Source organism: Theropithecus gelada, chromosome 17 (assembly GCF_003255815.1).
Source record: "Theropithecus gelada isolate Dixy chromosome 17, Tgel_1.0, whole genome shotgun sequence".
Taxonomy (NCBI): Eukaryota; Metazoa; Chordata; class Mammalia; order Primates; family Cercopithecidae; genus Theropithecus; species Theropithecus gelada.
The window spans coordinates 76253717-76274686 of NC_037685.1; the positions used below are offsets into that span (position 1 = coordinate 76253717).

Sequence of the window (20970 nt, forward strand, 5' to 3'; positions counted from 1 at the left end):
GAAACCCACACCTATTCGTAGTCACCTGTTATTCTCACCCCAACCTCCTACACCATAGGCAACTCCCATACCATAGTCTACTTTCTGGTTCTATAGATTTATCTCTTCTGGACAGTTTATATAAATGGAATCCTAAAATACTTGGTCTTTTGTGACTTTTTTTTTTTTTTTTAACTTAGCATGATGTTTCCAAGGCTCATTCATGTTGTTGCATGTATTAGTACTTAATTCTGCTTTATTGCTAAATAGTATTCCATCGTCTGAATATTTCATGGTTTATCCATTCATCAGTTCATAGACATTTAGATTGTTTCCTTTTTTTTGGCTATTGTGAATGATGCTGCTATGAATATTTGTGTACAAGTTTTTGTGGGAACTTAAGTTTTTATTTCTCTTGTATATATACCTAGGAGTGGAATGTAGAGTGTGAGGGTTCCAGTTTCACCACATCCCCACCAACACTTGTTATTGTCTGTCCGTTTGATTATAACCAACCTACTGGGTGTGCAGTGGCATTTCATTGTGATTTTCATTTGCATTTCCCCATGGTTTTGACTTGTATTTCTATAACAGCTGATGATCGATGTTGAATATCTTTTCATGTGCTTGTTAGCCATTTGTATATCTCATTTGGACAAATATCTATTCCAGACCCTTTGCCTATCGTTAAACTGGATTGTTTATGTTTTTATGATTGAGTTGTGAGAGTTCGATATATATACACAAATCCCTTAATCAAATATATGATTTGCAAATATTTTCTCCCACTCTGTAGGTTGTCTTTTTCACTTTTCTGATGGTATTCATTGCAGTACAAAACTTTTAATTTGGATATAATCTAATGTTTCTATTTTTAATTTTTATTGTCTTAGCTCTTTGATTTAGGTTGTGATCCATGTTGAGTTAATTTTGTATATGGTATGAAATAGGAAGCCAACTTTGTTCTTTTCCATGCAGCTATCCAGTTTTCCCAGCACTGTTTGTTGAAAAGGCTATTTTTTTCCCCATTGAATTCTCTTGGCACCTTTGTTGAAAATTAGTTGATCAGGAGTTATTTATGGACTCTCAGTTCTATTCCATTGCTCCATGTATCTATCCTCATGCCAGTACCACACAGTCTTGATGACTATAGCTTTGTAGTAAGTTTTGAAATTGGGAAACATGAACCCTCCAATCCTCCACCTTTCTTTTTTTTTTTTCATGATTGTTGACCTATTTTGAGTCCCTCAAGTTTGCATGTGAATTTTAAGATCAGTTTGTTAATTTTTGCAAAAGGTAAAAAGTCCAACTGGGATTTTGGTAATGATCGTATTGAATGTATACATCAGTTTGAAGAATATTGCCATCTTAACAGTATTATATGGTGGACAGCATTACGAAATATGCAGTATAGAGATACACAGATATAGAAAAAAGTATGAAGAGAGAAAAAGGTGTGTTCTAATTTTCTAATTAAGTTTTTTATTTTGAGGTAATTGTAGATTCACATGTAGTTGTAAAAAATAATGCAGAGATATTGGATGTACCCTTTACTCAGTTTTCCTCAATGGTAATATTGCAATTCATAGTACTATACAAACCACTGATATTGATATTGACATTGATATAGTCCACTGATCCCTTTCAGATTTCCCTAGTTTTACTTGTACTTACTTGTGTGCGTGTGTGTGTGTATTGTTTAGTTTCATGCAGTTTTATCACGTGTGGTTTCATATACCCATCACCAGACTAAAGATGCAGAACAGTTCCATCGCCACAAGAATTCCTCAGATTACCTTTGTAACCATGCCATCTTCCTCCTAACCACCCCCACTTCCCGCCCCTTTCCCCAACTCTGTCTTAACCCCTGGAAACGACTGATCTCTTCTGCATTTCTTTGTCATTTTTTAAAAGTGTCATATAACTGTTATGTAAATAAGTACTATATACATGCTTTTTTCACTCAGCATAAATTCTCTAGAGATTCATCCAAGGTTTTATGTGAATCAATCGTTGATTGCTTTCTATTGCTGAGTATTCCATGATATGGATATACCACAGTACATCTAACTAGTCTCTCATTGAAGAATATCTGGGTTGTTCCCAGATTTTGGCTATACAAATAAAGCTGTTGTGAACATTTGTGTATAGATCTTCGTGTGAGCGCAAGTTTTCATTTCTTTGGGATTAATACCCAAGAGTGCATTTGCTGGGTAATGTGGTAATTGCAAGTTAAATTTAATACATAACCACCAAACTGTTTTCCAGAGAAGCTATTTTTAAAAGTAAAAGTATAGATAATTTTTTTAAAACTTGAAAATGTGACCACTGCCACATACAGAAAAGATGTATTAACATGAAACAGCTGAAATAGAATATGTTAAGCCCCTCAAAAGCTGCCAGGTATCCCTCCTTGATCACAGCTCACTCCTTCATCCAAAAAAGAAAACTGTCATTGACATTTATGATAGTAACTTTTTCTTTTATAATATGAGCGTTTAAGCCTTTATTCCTCTGTAATATATTTTACTTTACCTGTTTTTTAGTATTATATAAATAGAATCAATATGCACCATTTTTTTGGTATGAGTTTTTCATGGAGCACTTTTTTTTTTTTTTTTTTTTTAAATAAGAAATAATGGTTTTATTACTTACAGGTCCTGGATACATGACATACCTGGAGGCCATACACAGAGGTCAGGGAGCATGTCAGAGGGAAGGAGAGGGAGAAATATCCACGGGTTAACGCCTTCATTGAGGTCTAGGGCCTTATCCAAACAGGTTTCTCACTGGGAGATTTTTCTTTAACACTTAATAATTGTATACGTTTATGGTACAATGTGATTTTGATATATATGTACAGTGTATAATCAAATCACAGTAATTAACATATCTATCACCTCAAACCTTTATCATTTCTCTGTGTTGGGAATATTAAAAATCTTACAGCTCTTTGAAAATATGCACTAAATTTTTGTTAACTATAGTCACCCTGCAGTACAGTAGAACAGTAGAACTTATTTCTCCTATATAGCTGTAATTTTGCATCTGTTAGCCAATCCCTTCTTACCATGCCTCACACTTTCCAGCCTCTAGTAATCACTATTCTATCTCCTTCTGTGAAGTCAACTTTTTTAGCTTTCATGTATGAGTGAGAACATATGATATTTGTCTTTCTATGCCTGGCTTATTTCACTAACATAATTATCCTCCAGGGTCATACATGTTGTTTTGTTTGACAGGATTTCATTGGTTTTTGTGGCTGAATAGTATTCCGTTGTGTATATATGCCACATTTTCTTTATTCATTCATCTGTTGGACATGTAAGTTGATTCCATATCTTGGCTATTGTGAATAGTGCTACAATAAACATAGGAGTGCAGACATCTCTTCAACATACTGATTTCCTTTCTCTTGGATGTACACCCAGTAGTGGAATTGCTGGATCATATGGTCATTCTATTTTTTAGTGTTCTTTTTTATATATGTTTTATGTCATGTAAAACATTTTTGTTATTGTCTTAAACAGCATTGGTATCTTTATCCAAATATGTATGTACTCTTTAGTTCTCTTCCTTACTTCCTGGATTTGCCTGATTCTTTTTTTTTTTTTTTTTTTTTTGAGATGAGTTTCGCTCTTTTTGCCCAGGCTGGAGTGCAATGGCGCTATCTCGGTTCACCGCAACCTCTGCCTCTCGGGTTCAAGCGATTCTCCTGCCTCAGCCTCCAGAGTAGCTGGGATTACAGGCATGCGCCGCCACACCTGGCTAATTGTGTATTTTTAGTAGAGATGGGGTTTCTCCATGTTGGTCAGGCTGGTCTGGAACTCCCGACATCAGGTGATCCGCCTGCCTCAGCCTCCCAAAGTGTTGGATTACAGGCATGAGCCACCGCACGTGGCCCATTTGCCAAATTCTATCTGGTAGTATTTTGTTTTGGCCTGAATTATTCCTGTTAGTATATATTTTATTATAGTTGTCATGGATTACTGTTTTCCTTTTTTTTTTTTTTTTGAGACGGAGTGTGGCTCTGTCGCCCAGGCTGGAGTGCAGTGGCCCGATCTCCACTCACTGCAAGCTCCGCCTCCCGGGTTCACGCCATTCTCCTGCTTCAGCCTCCCATGTAGCTGGGAGTACAGGCGCCTGCCACCACGCCCAGCTAATTTTTGTATTTTTAGTAGAGATGGGGTTTCACTGTGTTAACCAGGATGGTCTCGATCTCCTGACCTCGTGATCCACCCGTCTCGGCCTCCCAAAGTGCTGGGATTACAGGCGTGAGCCACCGCGCCCGGCCTGGAGCACTGTTTTCTAAGACTGATCCGTGTTGTATGTAACAGTAGTTCATTCCGTTTCTTTGCTGCATTCCAGAGTATTTGTTTACTGCAGTTTACTCATTTTTACTGTTAGTGAATATTTATGTCATTTATAATTTTTAGCTTGTTAACAATACTGGTATAATTTCTAAGTGTGGACTTTGGTCATAGGATACATATATCTTCAATTCTATTTGATAAGGCCCAGCTGTTTCCCATCAGTAGTGTATGTAAGTTCTTTTTGTTTCAACTCCTCTCTAATGATATTATATTTATAAAAAAATGTTAATTGTTATGGTGAATTTGTAGTGATTTCTCACTGTGGTTTGATTTGATGCGCCCCCTCTTTTTTAAATGAAGTTAAGCCTTTGTGTTTATTTTACATTTGGGTTTCTTTTTTTGAGAGATGCTGCTTTAGATTTCTTGTCCATTTTTTTATTGGTTGTCTTTTTCTTTTTGAGTTGTAGTTCTTTATATATTCTGGGTATAGCCCTTAGTTATGTGGTTTTAAAATACGTTTTATTCAGTGACTTGCCTTTTTACTCTCTTAAAGGTGTTTTTTGATGAACAGAAGTTATCTTTAATAGTCCAGTTTGTCAGTCTTGTCTTTGTGGCTTGTGCTTTTTGTGTCTCTTTAAGAAATCGAGATCATAAAGTTATTTTCCTCTGTCATCTTCCATAAGCTTTTTTGTATTGTCTTTCTTCACATTTGGATCTGTGGTTTACCTGGAATTGTTTTTTCTCTTTTCTTTTTTTTTTTTTTTTTTTGAGACAGTCTCGCTCTGTTGCCCAGGCTGGAGTGCAGTGGCGCAATCTTGGCTCACTGCAACCTCTGTCTCCCAGGTTCAAGCGATTCTCCTGCCTCAGCCTCCCAAGTAGCCGGGATTGTAGGCACCCGCCACCATGCCTAGCTAATTTTTTTTGGTATTTTTAGTAGAGATGGGGTTTCACCATGTTGGTCAGGCTGGTTTTGAACTCCTGGCCTGAAGTGATCCACCCACCTCAGCCTCTCAAGGTGCTAGGATTATAGGCGTGAGTCACTGTGCCCAGCCTGGAATTGTTTTTTCTGTAGGTGTGAGATAGGGGTCAAATTGTGGTTTTCTTCCATATGAATGAGAATGATGTATTTTTTTAAATAAAGACCATCTTTTTCTCACTGTTCTACAGTGCCAGCTTTGCCATAAATCAACTATTTACTGAAGTACAGGTCTGCTTTTAGGCTCACTCTCTTCTCCAGTGGTCGATACCATTTAGCCTTATTTTGGTATCAAAGTTACACAGTTGCGTCCCCCTACCACCTCCCATCTGCAGTTTCAGTTACCCATGGTCCACTGAGGTCCAAAAAAAATTAAATGGAAAATTCCAGAAATAATACAAAAGTTTTAAACTGTACATTGTTCTGGGTAGAATGATGAACTCTCAGGCCATCTGAGTTCATCCTGCCTGGGGTGTGAGTCCTCCCTTTGTCCAGCATACCCATGCTGTATATGCTGCCTGCCCATGAGTCACTTAGTAACTGTCTTGGTTATCAGACAGACTGTCTTAATATCACTGTGTGTGTGTTCAAATGACCCTTATTTTACTTAATAATGGCCCCAAAGTATAAGAGTAGTGATGCTGGTAACTCAGATATGCCAAAGAGAAACCTTAAAGTGCCTTCTCTAAGTGAGAAAGAGTTCCTAACTTAATAAGGAAAGGAACAAAAATATGTTGAGTTTGCTAATATCTACAGTAAAAACGAATCTTTCATTCGTAAAATTGTGAAGAAGGGAAAAAGAGTCTACAGTCCTGCTTTTCTGTGGAGTATTCTACTGTTAGTTTTATTGCTGAAAGAGTCCGCAGTCTTGTTTTTTCTGTGGAGAAATCTTAGTTTTATTGCTGATGCTTTAAGGGTAATGTCTTTTTATTTCCTGTGAGTATATAAAATTTTTGTGATTATCTTTGATTTCAATGTGATATGTCTACATGGGGATTTCTCTTTATTTAAGCAGCCTGGGATTCATTGAGCTTCTTGTGTCTGTTGATTACTGTCTTCCTTCATTTGTAGAAAACTTTCAGACACCTGCCCTTTAAATGTTACCTCTATTTTTTTCTCTCCTCCTGAGATTCTGATGAAACAAATATTTTAAACATATGCCCAACCATTTCTTTATATCTTCTGTGTCTCTCTAATGATTTTTCTGCCCCTTTTCTGCTTGTGCTGCACTCTGGGAAATTTATTTTTCCTATATACCAGCTCACTAATGGTTTCTTCACTTGTGTCTAGTCTGATATTAAACTTGTCCAGTGAGGTTTAAATTATGCTTATTATTATTATTTTATTTCTAGATGTCTTATGTGGTTCTTTTTTGAATTTGTGACAATTTTCCCTGTAGGTATTTCTGAGTTTGTCTTTTTTTTTTTTTTTAAATCACAGTCCAGTTTTATAGTGTGTATCTGAGAAGTCCAATCTCTGAAGTCTTTTAGAGTCCCTTTATGTTGATGCTTTTACTGGTACTTGGTCAAGTTTCAAAGCTTCATGTTTGGCATTATATTTATTTGCAGGAATAACATGACTTTCTTTAATTTTTTTTTCTTTTTCTCCTCAAATTCCATTTACCAAACATGTAACTTTAAATGAGAGTTATGTACCTACTCTCACCCAGGCACTACAGACCACTACCAGTTCCGATCCACTGTTTCAGTAATTTATAACAAATCACCACCAAAGTGGGGGCTTAAAACAATAATGATGTATTTCCATGAATCTGTGAGTTGGCTGGATTAAGCTGGGGGTTCCACTGTTCCACGTGATGTTGACAGGAGTTACTCATGCATCTGCATTCAGCTGGGAGGTTGGCTAGGGTGCAGTGTCGAGGACTGCTTCGCTTATTGCCTGAGACTTGGTGCATATGCGTTGGGGTACCTTTGCTCTGTCCTTTGTGGTCTCTCTTTAGTGCTCCCATCATTTAGTAGGTCTAGCCCGTGCTTCTTTACATGGTGGCTGTTTTCCAAGAAAGCATAAGCAAAAGCTGCTAGGTCTCTTAAGGGCTGGGCTTGGAACTGGTGCAGCATCACTTCAGCTGCAGTCTGTTGATCACAGCAAGTCACAGGACCCGCTCAGATTCAAAGCAAGGGAAAATAAAATAGACCCCACCTCTTGATGAAACTAGCTGTGTGCAAGTACAGAGAAGGAAGGGATTGTTTTCAGTCATCTTCAGAGACAGTCTACCATGATCACGTTAAACATGCTCAAGACTTGAGATGTCTTTGATGGGGTAGTCCAGGGATTTAAACTAGGTGATGATCACAGTGACCGCGTAGCTTACCTGGTTACAAGACGGAATCTTTTTGAGAGTAAAACGGAGCACTGTTTTTAAGCATGCCAGTACTTCGGGCGTAACTAGACTGTCTCTGGCAAACTAGGACTCTTGGTCACCCTTGTTAGTTTATCAGGAGCTTTTAAAATTTCCTTCTTATCACCGCCCTGAAGGTATGTAGTCCTTTGGGGTTTAATTTTTTTGTGGTAATGAACTCCTGTTAGACTTTCTACCTTGTATAGGCACTGGACTTCGATTTATGCCCCCCATGCCTTGGGAGGCTGTCTTAAACAAAGGGTCTCATTTTCCTTGCATTGGCTCATGACCACAGGGAATCTCATTTTCCCTGTGTTTGGGGCTTGTAATTCCTTATTATCTTTTGGTCTTTTTGATACTTTTTAGATTTTATTAAGCTTTTTAATTGTTTTCAGTGGGAGATTTGATCTAAATAAGCCCACCATTATAGACAATATAGACCAGCATAGTAAATTTACTCGAAATAACAGATGAAAAAGAACTGAAGGCCCAGCTACTTGGGAGGCTGAGGCCGGAGAATGGCGTGAACCCGGGAGGCGGAGCTTGCAGTGAGCTGAGATCCGGCCACTGCACTCCAGCCTGGGCTACAGAGCGAGACTCCGTCTCAAAAAAAAAAAAAAAAAAAAGAACTGAAGGAATTTCTTAACATCAAATAAATGCCTCTTTTTCACAAGAAATACAAGTTCCTAAGAGTTTCTTTTAAGTTGGGAGGTGGGGGTGTAGATGTGGGTGAGGAATTAAAGAATCGGAGTCATTATATTATCTTTTTAAAAAACTCCATGTTTTTCACTTTTTGACAATCTATTGATTCTCTGTTATGAAATTTTTGAAAATTATAATCCTCCTAACAACTTCTCATTTTTACTTAGTTGTATTATCACTTCGTCAAGGCTGTAAAGACTAGCGTTCCACAACTAATTTCCTTGCTGTTTAACCTTAGTGTACATTATAAATACATTTGTACTTCTTTCTAGGCTTTTTTGATCATGTCATCTTATTCTTGAATTATTTATTTTTATTCTGTATTGTCTAGATTTCACTGTTATATCTCTTTTCTTAAAAAACACTCAATAGGTGAGCTTTACAAAATATACGTAGTTTCTTTTCAGGTCCATTGTAGAATTTTAGTATATACTATAGACTCATGCGTATTTTGTGTCTGTTTTAGACAGACATTTATAATTTTCTCATTTTTTTCAGTATGTGCATGTGTATATGTATATGTATATATATCTTCCCCAATGCAGAGTTTTGGCTGGTCAGCAGATGTTTAAATGAGTATTTTTGTCATAATTATAAACTCTGATCTAATTTAGTCCATACTGCTTGTATAAAGAAAAGATTGCTCATTTTGTTTTTCTCAAGTTTTGTGTGTTTATAGCCAGATGAATTGTACTTTTATTTCTACATGTTTATTATACTTCATGTCAGTCATCTAAGTTACCTTACTTTGTTGCTTTAATACATTTTTATCCAATAAAAATTTATTTAATTAATTTTTTATTGTGTCCTAATGTTTTCTTTAGAAGGGTTCAGTGACTTGAAGAAAGCATGGATTTTTCTTTAAAAGAAGTATATTTTTATATTGGTAAATTGCTAGTCTCTGATGTGGTCTTTGTCATATGTAGTCATCAAACAACAAAAGTGATCTGAGTGTGTTGGGTCACGCCTATAATCCCAGCACTTTGGGAGACCAAGGCGGGAGGATCACTTGAGGCCAGGAGTTTGAGACCAGCCTGGACAGCACAGTGAAACCCCGTCTCTACCAAAAAATACAAAAATTAGCTGGGCATGGTGGTGCATGCCTATAGTGTAGTTCCAGCTACTCAGGAGGCTGAGACAGGAGAATTGCCTGAACCCAGGAGGTGGAGGTTGCAGTGAGCCAAAATCACACCACTGCACTCCAGCCTGGGCAACAGAGGGAGACCCTGTCTCAAAAGACCAAAAAAAAAAAAAAAAACCCAAAACAGAAAAACCAAAAGTGATATCCAGATATCATGGCATCAATCCCCTTCATATACCTCCCTCTCTTCTTCTTGCTGGCTACCTTAAGAAAAAGAAAGGGTCATATATTTCAACTAGTGGCACCTTAAAATATATTTTGTTTTTCACAGTAGTTTTAAGGAATCTTTGCTTTTGCTGTAAAATAATGAGTTAGAGTAAAAAAGCTTAGTCAATAGAGATCCTTTAGGGAATCCTTAAATGAATAATCAAGAACATTTTAAGCATGTCAATTACTTGTATATGAACATTTCTGTCTGATGTTCTTAAAGATAATTTTTAGGTTTTAAACAACAGCAACTTTACATTTTATCTTATAAAGCTTACAAAAACAATTAGTATGTATTTAAAAGTAAATATAAAATAAATCTATTAGCCTGTGGATAAGTGAGTATTGCTTTTAAGTGATCTTCATATTTCGGCTATATAAGCCAGAAAAACTTACTTAGCATTGTGTTTTGGGTCACTTTTGAAAGCTAGAGGGAGAGTTTAGGTTGAGAAAATGTCTTATCCAAAAGCATTTCTTTTGGGTTACTTTACATCTGTTTTTTATTTTTTGAAAAACAGTTTGTGAACTTGAACACATTATATTAGCTTAAGTGTACAAAAAGCTAGCAGTAGCTTTTCTTGATGCTTCTGTTGATGTGGTATTGGGGAAAATGACTAATTGTTTGAATAGTCTACCACAAGCTTATTAATTTAGAAAACTAGAGATAATAATGCTAGCTCCTTCGGTAACTAATGGCTGCCCTGCTGACTGAAGCTTTAGACTCCTCCCTCTCTCTGGAGGTAGCTCCTTATGTAGCCCCTTCTTCCTTCATACCCTGCCGTTTCTAAGAATTTGACCATGTCTTTCTTCCAGCTTCAACCAGTTTAGTTTTTTAGACTACATTTCACTTTCCTAGTGTTTTTCGTTTGTTTGTTTTTTGAGACAGTCTCACTCTGTCGCCCAGGCTGGAGTGCAGTGGTGCAAATCTCGGCTCACTGCAGCCTCTTCCTCCCAGGCTCAAGTGATTCTCCTGCCCTAGCCTCCCGAGTAGCTGGGATTACAGATGCCCGCTGCTGCGCCCGGCTAACTTTTGTTGCCTCAGGTGATCCACCTGCCCCGGCCTCCCAGAGTGCTGGGATTACAGGTATGAATCACTGCGCCCGGCCACTTTCCCGGTGTTCTTACTTCACTCCTTCCCAGATGACTCTAAAATAGCATTCAAGATGCTTTGTGATCTTAAGTGTTTTTTATAATTGCTTTGTACTGTGGGGAAACAGAATTATGCCTTTCTGTTTCTATGTTTATACTCTTCCTCTATCTCCAGAGCAGGGCAACACAAGAGTTTACTATATCTCAAAAATCTGTGAAGTTGTTCCTTTGCTTACTTGATGTAAAAATAGTCTCCCTCCTCCCTTTTGCTTAAAGTTAGTCTACTTTTTTCTTAGATGGTCCCATGGAAGAATTTTTAGTTCGTTTTTAGAAATCATTTTGCTGGTTATTCCCTATTGGTAGCTATTCTTCAAATTTAATTTGTTAATAATTCTGTATATGAGTGAAGAAAATATGCCTAGCTCACAGAGGCCTCTTTCTTGGTTATCCCTCACATGCCAGTCCCCTCTTTTCTTTCTGTGGTTGAGGCCCCACAAGTCTCAGAAATGGATTCTCTGTACTAGTTTTTTCTTATAGCATACTCATCAGGCAGGCTGGGTTCCCTTCTTAACTGGTTAACTGTGGCTTCTTCCATTATTTTAACTAGGTCTTGGCCTAGACTAATGAATGAGTGGAGGCACCCCCTTCCTTTAATATTATTTTGCCCATTTTCAAGGTTCATGTCCTCTGTCAAGTAAGTCTCTTACTGAGTTCCAGGATCTGGTCTGAAGGCATTATCACACAGTGATTAAGAGCTTGGCACTTCGAAGGTTGCTTGGTTGCTGTGTGACTGCAGGCAAATCGCTTAACTCTGGGGATCCCTGTTTCTTCATCTATAAAATAATAGTTTTAATACCACCTACCTCTATCTGTTAGAATTAACTCCGCTAACAAAATGTCAGTGACTTAAGCACATTGTTTTCCCTCGTAAGGGAAGTCACTATGTAAGGAGTCCTTGTCTGCTATGACATTTCCAAGGTCATCAGCCGGCCTCTGCCATTGTTTAACTGTGGCTTCCATCCTCAGGGGGATCCAGAATGACGCTGGAGTTATTACTGTCATATCTACCTCTCAGGCATCAAAAGGGAGGCAAGATGGGGAAGGTAAAGGGACTTTTTAATTCTTTGCAGGAGCATATCCAAAAGTCACACTTTGCTTACATTCCCCTAGTCAGAACTTGATAACTTGGCCACACCTTGCAGCCATAGAACACTGGGAAATGCAGATTTAATTTGGGTGTAGTTGCCACCCTTAATTAGGGATCCATTTCTGACAAAGAAGAGAATGGATACAGGAGAAGTAACTAGCAATCTCTACCCCATCACCTCATGAGATCATTATGTGTTGTGCGCTTTAAAGCAGACAATGCTTATCAATACTTAGTACCGTGCCTGATGCAAAGTAATACCTCAGCAAATGCCAGACATTTTTATGATCTCCTCTGTTAAAGATTCAGATTATCTACATTTACCATTTCTTTTTTCTTTTTCTTTTCTTATTTATTTATTTTTTTTTTTTGAGACAGAGTGTCTCTTGGTCACCCAGGCTCAAGCAGTTGTCCTGCCTCAGCCTCCTGAGTAACTGGGATTACAAGTGTGCACCACCACCCCTGGCTAATTTTTGTATTTTTTTTTTTTAGTAGAGACAGGGTTTTACCATGTTGGCTAGGCTGGTCTTGAACTCCCAACAAGTGATCTGCCTGCCTTGACTTCCCAAAGCGAGCCACTGCACTGGCCTCTTACTCTTTTTGACTCATTCACATACTTTCCCAGAAGAGTGATTTCTTATAATATTGTACTACCTGAAACTTGTTTCTGTATAGAAACAACCATAGATGATTTCTCTGCAGGAAAGAGGTAGCTGGGGGGTGGCTGTTCCCTTATTGGGAAACCGTTAGTTTCTGTAGAAGAGGTTTTAGCCTTTTACTTAATTAGTAATTCTTAACATGGTTGGAGTTGATTGGTGAAGTCTTTTTTAACTTTATTTTCCCTTTTTTTTATTGAGGCAGGGTCTTGCTCTGTCACCCAGGCTGGAGTACAGTGGCATGATCCTACCTCACTGCAGCCTCAGACTCTTGGGCTCAAGCAGTCTTCCCACCTCGACCTTCCGAAGTGCTGGGATTACCATGTGAGCCACTGTAGCCAGCCTTTTTTCCCTAATTGTGAAATCCTCACCTGCTTTTCTTTTCCACTGCCTGGAACCAAAACACCACTGTTTGATGCATATTCATTGTTAAAAAGATAAAGTGAATTAAGATTCTACCTAAACTTTTTTCCTTTATTACATCCTTTAGTTAAATGGAAAGTCTTTGGAAAGTTAGGAAAGATTTTACTTAGGGTGCCTTTTGCTTCACTAAACACCTCAGTGTTAACTGCGAAATTTGTATATGTTTTATATAAGCACAAGGTTGTTATTTTCTTTGTTTTTGACAGGGTCTTGCTCTGTCGCCCAGACAGGAAGTGCAGTGGCATCGTCACGGCTCACTGCAGCCAATCTCCTGTGCTCAAGCGATCTTGCCACCTCTGCCTCTTAAGTAGCTGGAACTACAGGTGTGGGCCACTACGCCCGACTTTTTAAACTTTTTTAAATTTTTTTATTTTTTGTGGAGACAGGGTTTTGCCATGTTGCCTAGGCTGGTCTTGAACTCCTGGGCTCAAGTGATCCTCCAGCCTTGGCCTTTGAAAGTGCCCGGATTATAGGTGCACCACCCCGCTTAGCCCATTATTTTCTATATACCTGTCACCTAGTGAATTTTATAATATACCTAACTATGTTGTATTCTATAACAGCAAGAGATATATTTGAAGCTCCTTTTTCTTGTCTCTTATTAAGAACAAATTTTCCTTAAGACACAAAGAAGAGCAGAGGGAAATATAACTGAGAACCAAAATGTATTTTAATATAGCCTTCTTCCACTTTTCAAGGTAGCTGAATTTTATGTTCTAAATCTCAATGTGTTAGTTTTTGGCTGTGGTGTAACAACACCAACTTATAATTATGTTGTAAACTTGTACATATTGTAAACACATGTAGACTTACACATGTAAATGCCTGCGGTTGTGTTTGGTTTTAGTTTTGGTTTTGTTGTTTTATAAATCCATCACCCACGACCTTTAGCTATTGTACAGCATGGTGAATATACCCAATAACAATGTATTATATACTTTTAAGTGTTCTTACCACAAAACTAAGTATATAAGGTAGTACATATGTTAATTAGTTTGATTAGCCATTCCATAATATATACATATTTCAAAACATGTTGTATACCATAAATGTATACAAATTTTATCAATTAAAAATAGTTTTTTAAGAAACAAAGTGCACTAAAAAATCATTTGTGACTTTTAGATTCTTCTGTTTGGTGTTTCTCTCCAGTTATCTCACCTTTATTAGTAATTATTTCCATGCACAGCTATGCACAGTCTTTCTTTTTTCTTTCTAGATGGATTTCTCTTAAAATATCTTTGCATAGAAAAAAATGTGCAAAAATCAAAATAGTTTTGTTAGGATATAGGATTATGGTATCTGCATTCATACTTATTTTTAACGTGGTTTTTTTTTTCCCCCCTGAGACAGAGTCTCATTCTGTGGCCCAGGCTGGAGTGCAGTGGCGCGATCTCGGCTTACTGCAACCTCCGCCTCCTGGGTTCAAACGATTCTTGTGCCTCAGCCTCCTGAGTAGCTGGGATTACAGGCATGGGCCACCATGCCAAACTAAGTTTTGTATTTTTAGTAGAGATGGGGTTTCACCGTGTTGGCCAGGCTGGTCTTGAACTCCTGACCTCAAGTGATCTGCCCACCTTGGCCTCCCAAAGTGTTAGGATTACAGGCGTGAGCCCTGGCACCTGACCTATTTTTTTTCTTTTAATTTTAATTTTTTTTTTAGATGGAGTCTGTCCCTGTCGCCCAGACTGGAGTGCAGTAACTCGATCTCAGCTCACTGCAACCTCCACCTCCCAGGTTCAAATTATTCTCCTGCCTCAGCCTCCCGAGTAGCTGGGATTACAGGCGCCCACCACTATGCCCAGCTAATTTTTTGTATTTTTAGTAGAGATGGGGGTTTCACCATGTTGACCAGGCTGGTCTCGAACTCCTGACCTCGTGATTCGCCCGCCTCAGAGTGCTGGGATTACAGGCGTGAACCACTGCACCTGGCCACCTGACCACCCAGCCTATTTTTAGTGTTTTAAAAAATAAATAAAAATTCATCAAATGCTGTGATACCTAATGTGAATGCTAAATTGTCTAGTTCTTTGTAAAATAACATTAAGTGATAGAAGATAAATCAAGTCAAAATTAGTATCATTCAACATTTTTTAAGAACCTTAAAAATAGTTAATAAATACCTGTTTTAACGAGGCAAAAATCAGTGGACTGCAAATTAAGAATTAGTAGACTTCCTCGATTTTATACTTTAATAATGTCAAAACCTACGTGCTAAACATCCTAAAGGACAATAATCAAAATTACTTTTGAAAAGTTGAGCCTGCTTTTAAAAACGAATTTTCAAAAATTAACTGGTTTTTAAAATAAAATTACTATTAAAACTTGCATTTAAATGTAACTGAATATTCTGGAATTGTGGTTTTGGAAAAACCTGTCATGGTTTTAGGTTAAATGTGTTATATTTTATAATATGGAGTAGGTTTTTAAAACATTTACAAAGGGATATGTTGGCGAGGCGTGGTGACTCACGCTTGTAATCCCAGCACTTTGAGAGACCAAGGCAGGAGGATTGCTTGAGCCCAGGAGTTTGAGACCAGCCTGCTGGGGCAACGAAGTGAGACTCCATCTCTATGAAAAAATATATATATTTTTAAATTAATATTTTAAAACTTTAAAAGGGGTATGTTATAATGGTCTCATTTTTAAATATCCAATTCAGTATCTTTTCTAAAATAACTAGTGGTTGAAATAAAACTACACTTTCTGCGTTTTATTATACAATGCTTAATGTACATTTTGCATTGTTAGAAAAGTTTTATTACATATAGGTTGTTTCTAACAACTTGTATGTGTTCATGATTGTTTGCTAGAAAATATTGAACCATTATGTATTTTTGTTTAGAAAAGAAGTAGAGGCCGGGCACCGTGGCTCACGCCTGTAATCCCAGCACTTTGGGAGGCCAAGGCGGGCGGATCACGAGGTCAGGAGATCGAGACCATCCTGGCTAACACGGTGAAACCCCGTCTCTGCTGAAAATACAAAAACTTAGCCGGGCATGGTGGCAGGCGCCTGTAGTCCCAGCTACTGGGGAGGCTGAGGCAGGAGAATGGCGTGAACCCGGGAGGCGGAGCTTGCAGTGAGCCGAGATCACGCCACTGCACTCCAGCCTGGGCAACAGAGCAAGACTCTGTCTCAAAAAAAAAAAAAAAAGAAAAGAAAAGAAGTAGAAATACAGTCCACCTCTTCATAAATTTTTTTAGCCGTATTTTAGATTCATCTTAAATATTTCTCTCTGTCCAGCCTATTTTCCTTTACCGCCACTCCCTTGGTGTTTATTGACAGAAACAAATTAATTTTAATATTATCTTAAGCAAAATATGATTAGGACAATAAGTCGGCTACAGAAGAAGCCATTGTATATTTTAAAGTTAAATACAAATGATTTCTGAGTTGCATGCTATGTTGCATAGTCCTCCATATTACATGTTTGCTTTATTAGCAAGGATAATTATTATTCAAATGCTGTAATTTTAACCTTGACTAATATGCATTGCTGTTTAAAATATTCATAATTTATTAGATAGGTGTGTGTTTAAAATTGCATTATCACGTATATTACTCCTTACTGATTTTATTTATTTGAGATGGGAGTCTCACTCTGTTGCCCAGGCTGGAGTGCAGTAGCACAGTCTCAACTCGCTATAACCTCCACCTCCTGGGTTCTAGCGATTCTCATGCCTCAGCCTCCCAAATAGCTCAGATTACAGGCGAGCACCACCATGCCCAGCTAATATTTATAGTTTTAGCAGAGACAGGGTTTCACCATGTTGGTCATGCTGGTCTTGAACTCCTGACCTCAAGTGATCTGCCCGCCTTGGCCTCCCGAAGTGGTGGGATTACAGATGTGAACCACTGCACCTGGCCCTGACTGATTTTACATTGCTGACAAAACAGCTGCTATGATTATTTTGTTATTGTAGATTTTGACATGAAGCTAGAAAACAAAAGTCCTAAAAAACCTATTATATCTATATTTTAAATGAATAGAATGAAAACCATGTTTGCCTATAGCAGTTTAAAGTACAGTCTTGTGTTTTCTAGTATTTCATCACATATTAAACATGTGCTTGTTAAAAGTTCTCTGTTCTGTTCATGTCTAAGTAGAAAGCCTAATTAATGTAAATGTGCATTTTGGGAAGACCTGTTCATGGTTATGCCATGAAAATACTTTTTACTGGACAAAATGATAATTAGTGCTTTATCAAAAGTTCATGAAGGTGAAGTACTTTACACACAATTTAGAATTATTATTATTATTATTTTTTGGGCCACAGTCTCGCTTTGTCGCCCAGGCTGAAGTGCAGTGGCTGGATCTCAGCTCACTGCAAGCTCCGCCTCCCGGGTTTACGCCATTCTCCTGCCTCAGCCTCCCCAGTAGCTGGGACTACAGGCGCCCACCACCTCGCCTGGCTAGTTTTTTGTATTTTTTAGTAGAGACGGGGTTTCATCATGTTAGCCAGGATGGTCTCGATCTCCTGACCTCGTGATCTGCCCGTCTTGGCCCCCCAAAGTGCTAGGATTACAGGCTTGACCCACCGCGCCCGGCCAATTTAGAATTTAATTGAAACCTTGCAAAAGCCCTATCAAATAGTTACTGTTATCCTTATTTTACTGTGAGGATGTTGAAATTTTAAAAAGTTAAGGATCTTGCTTATAATCATGTAAGCAAGTTAGTGGAAGTTAATGGAATTAGAACCCAAGTCTAATTCCAGAGCCCATGTGTGTTTCACTGTGCTTTGTTTTTTCTCCTAATATGTCAGTTCTGTGGATTATACAGTCATAAAAAGTTAACCTATTTTTGAACAAACCTGATATGTGAAAGTGTTAGATTCACCAGCAGACAAATTTGTGATATTCTTTACTGTTGTGACAGGGATGGTTCACTTTTTTTTTTTTAATTTAAGTTATAGGGTACATGTGCACAACGTACAGGTTTGTTACATAGGTATACATGTGCCATGTTGGTTTGCTACACCCATCAACTTATCATTTACGTTAGATATTTCTCTTAATGCTATCCCTCCCCTGTCCCCCACCCCGCAACAGGCCCTGGTGTGTGATGTTCCCCTCCCTGTGTCCATATGTTCTCATTGTTCAACTCCCACTTGTGAGTGAGAACATGTGGTGTTTGGTTTTCTGTCCTTGTGATATTTTGCTGAGAATGATGGTTTCCAGCTTCATCCATGTCCCTGCAAAGGACATGAACTCATCCTTTTTTATGGCCGCATAGTATTCTATGGTGTGTATGTGCCACATTGTCTTTATCCATTCTGTTATTGATGGACATTTGGGTTGGTTCCAAGTCTTTGCTATTGTGAATAGTGCCACAATAAACATACATGTGCTTGTGTCTTTATAGCAGCATAATTTATAATCATTTGGGTACATACCCAGTAATGGGATCGCTGGGTCAAATGATATTTCTAGTTCTAGATCCTTGAGAAATTACCACACTGTCTTCCACAATGGTTGAACTAATTTACACTCCCTCCAGCAGTGTAAAAGCATTCCTGTTTCTTCACATCCTCTCCAGCATTTGTTGCTTCCTGACTTTTTAATGATCGCCATTCTAACTGGCGTGAGATGGTGTATCTCATTGTGGTTTTGATTTGCAGTACCATTCAGGGTGGTATTGCAAATGGTAATACCATAGGCAATACCATTCAGGACATAGGCATGGGCAAAGGCCATTGTGGTTTTGATTTGCAGTACCATTCAGGACATAGGCATGGGCAAAGGCCATTGTGGTTTTGATTTGCAGTACCATTCAGGACATAGGCATGGGCAAAGGCCATGGTGGTTTTGACTTGCAATCAAAAATCAATGGGTTGCAAATTAAGAATTAGTAGACTTCATCAATTTTATACTTTAAAATTATGCCGTAGGCAATGCCATTCAGGACATAGGCATGGGCAAAGACTTCAATGACTAAAACACCAAAAGCAATGGCAGCAAAAGCCAAAATAGACGAATGGGATCTAATTAAAGAGCTTCTGCGCAGCAAAAGAAACTACCATCAGAGTGAACAGGCAACCTACAGAATGGGAGAAAATTTTTGCAATCTATCCCTCTGACAAAGGGCTAATATCCAGAATCTACAAAGAACTTAAACAAATCTACAAGAAAAAACCCCATAAAAAAGTGGGGCAAAGGATGTGAACACACTTCTCAAAAGAAGACATTTATGCAGCCAAGAGACATATGATTCACCTGTTTTTTAAATGACATGATGTTAAAAATATTACTTTTCTAAAATTCAGTTTTTCACTCAACGTTTTAGGAATACTTACATTGTAAGATTGTATCAAGTGAGGCAAACCTATATTTTAGTGTTCTGTATTCAACACCTACCTTGTGAATGCCTGTTTTCTGCCACGTTCTAGGTGTTAGGGATATAAATGGCTTGCAAAATCAGACACGGTTTCTGTTGGCTCTGGTACAGGTATACCTGGGCTTCAAATCTTGGTTCCACCTCTTTATAATTATGTAATCTTGGGCAGATTACTTAACTCCCTAAGTCTCCATTTCTTCATCAATAAAAAGGGAAGAATAATTAATACCTTTCTTAGAATTGTTTGAGGTTTGAGAGAATGTATGTTCATAACATGGTATCTGGCATGTAGTAAAATGCTCAATAAATGTTAGCTTTTATTATCACCCTAAAAGTAAGTAGCGTTTGAAGTATAAGTTTTGTGGATTTTTTTGTTTGTTTTGTTTTTGTTTTTTGAGACGGAATCTCGCTCTGTCACCCAGGCTGGATTGCAGTGGTGTGATCTGAGCTCACCACAACCTCCACCTCTCAGTTTAAGCAATCCTTTTGCCTCAGCCTCCCAAGTAGCTGGGATTACAAGTGTATGCCACCATGTGTGGCTAATTGAAATACAAGTAATTTTCTTAAAAAAAAAAAAAAGACAAACTGAATAAGCTGATTCAGTAACATCATCTTCAGTCTGGCATGGTAGTCATCTTCCTTGAATTATTTGAAAAGTCTTGTGTTTCCTTTGTTGTGTATACCACCATATATACATTTTGAAAGTATAGTAAAAGCCATGATCTTTTCACATTTTAAGGATGGTGCTAGAGTCACTGCATGGGGTAATTCCAAATATAAGAGAATATATGTTTGGCTCATGGCAACTATAGTAACCTACTTTTTTATTACCTTTCTTTTGAGAAAGATAGTCACTTTGTGATTTGTTTTTTGGAACAGTATTTGTGAGAAAAAATTTGAGAAATAAATTTTTAAGTGACTGGGAACAGAAATACTCTGAGAGCTTCACTCTGACTTATAATTGACATTTTGTATGATATCTTGAGTTTCTTGAATGGAAAGTATTTCTAAATATATTTAGAAAATACTAACATTAAAATACAGATATTTTCTATATACTTAGAGCACAGTATTTAGGCACTTGAATATATAAATCCAAGTACAAGTAATTTGGAATTTAAAAAGGTACATTTATAAAAAGTTATAAGGGTGGTCAGTCTAGTCAGATTTTCCTTCTAGATTACTAAATTGTTTTAGAACATTGTGATTTATTAGAAGTATGAGGAGGAATTAAATGTGTCCAGATACAAGTTCTAAAAGATGCTACATAAAAATGAATCTGATATTTTTAATAGTTTCTATCAATAATAACTTTGTTAAAATAGTTAAATTTTCCTCTTTTGATTTGATGAAAAACCTTACTTGTAATGCTTCTCAGGAGATCTCTTCAGCTGTATCTCCTGTAAAAAGATATGTCAGGGTTATTTTTATTATCTGTAATGAAATCTTGTTAGAGAAAATCTTGCTCTAACAGTCAATCACTACCTTTTTTTCATTACCAAAGTCCAAATGCCAAGGAAAAGTCAACTCTTAAGTTGGAGAGGCGTATAAACAGTTCAATTATAGTGGCTATTCAAATACATTTTACAATTCTTTTCCTGTTTTTATAGTTTGTTCAGTCTTGATTAGGCTGTTTTAAACTA

General features: G+C 37.6%; 1 protein-coding gene across 2 annotated transcripts in view; it reads left to right on the forward strand.

Moving 5' to 3' along the window:
* GTF2F2 (general transcription factor IIF subunit 2) overlaps positions 1–20970 on the forward strand; it is a 170336-nt gene that overhangs the window by 53981 nt on the left and 95385 nt on the right. The window lies entirely within an intron of this gene.